This window comes from Priapulus caudatus, unplaced genomic scaffold, assembly GCF_000485595.1.
Source record: "Priapulus caudatus unplaced genomic scaffold, Priapulus_caudatus-5.0.1 Scaffold4296, whole genome shotgun sequence".
NCBI classification, from domain to species: domain Eukaryota; kingdom Metazoa; phylum Priapulida; class Priapulimorpha; order Priapulimorphida; family Priapulidae; genus Priapulus; species Priapulus caudatus.
Genome location: NW_014581357.1, coordinates 4407 through 5781, shown reverse-complemented (window position 1 = coordinate 5781; position 1375 = coordinate 4407).

Sequence of the window (1375 nt, the reverse complement as noted above, 5' to 3'; positions counted from 1 at the left end):
GAGGACGGTCACACGGAGGTGGATACGGGGGAGGACTGTCACACGGAGGTGGATACGGGGGAAGACTGTCACACGGAGGTGGATACGGGGGAGGACGGTCACACGGAGGTGGATACGGGGGAGGACTGTCACACGGAGGTGAATACGGCGGTGGACAGTTACACGGAGGTGAATACGGGGGTGGACGGTCACACGGAGGCCGCCGATACAAAAGATCTGCCTATGAAAATAGCGGACACGGGGGCACTGATGGAACAACTGGACACAGTTATAATCCGTTAGTATTATACTGTGCCACAACAACAACACCGGCGACGTGATCGCAAAGATGAATGATGCAAGATTAATGATGAATGAATGATGGCAAGATGATAGCATGATGCGTGATGACATGCATGATGGCATGCATGATGATGACATGCATGATGGCATGATGCGTAATGCAGGATGAATGATGGCAAGAATAAGTGGCACAGACCAGATTTTACGGTTTTATAAAAAAAATGTGGTCAGCAACATGTATATAATGACAATGCTTCACTCGTCATACATTGTGTCCTGCACTGTGGCCTGACTGTAATTGTGCATGCGACGTTGCGTCGATCACCCTCTCATAGCTTCCCGTATCGCGGTACAAAGGCTTCTTAGCGGCGAGCCTGCGACATTCAATTCATTAACATGCGAGGTGCGAATCTTGGTCGATAATAGCCCCACAGTTCATACCGCGTCAAGTTTCATTCTAAATTAAATGTATGTATGTCTGTAAATGTATGTCGAATTTAATGTATGAATATTTAAAAAATAAACGCAAAGGCACGTTTAATCGCAGTGTATCGTGTTTGTCAGTGCTTTGGGACCATGCTTGTGCTGGTGTGGTAAAAAATCTCTATGAAAATGATGGTTATTCAAACATAATTCTATTCGCACTACGCACGGGCGTTGATGTCGAGTATATTGTTTCGCTGCGGTGCTGTAGTAAAGATGAGGGCGCCGGGGGGTCGGACCTCCGAGTTAAGAAAATGGTCAGTAGCCCGGTATACGGAACTCTTACTATTCTTGTACTGCTATAGAGAAAAACACCTTTGTGCTTGCTTGATCAACCACTCACCACCAGTTTATTTAGTGCCGACACTCGATTTAAGGCAGAACCAGTTACTTCTGTCGAATTAAAAAATTATTGTACCGTTGTACTGTTGCACAGCTGTATTGTTAATAATACTCCTATTTATGCATAATAATGTTTGTTGTTTTCGGTTATTAATTAGTTCATAATCCTATCATTATAAATCAACCGGTGAATTACACGTATGCACACTTATGCACGCATCCCACACACCCACAAACACATTTATATAGTTATTATAAATAGTATATA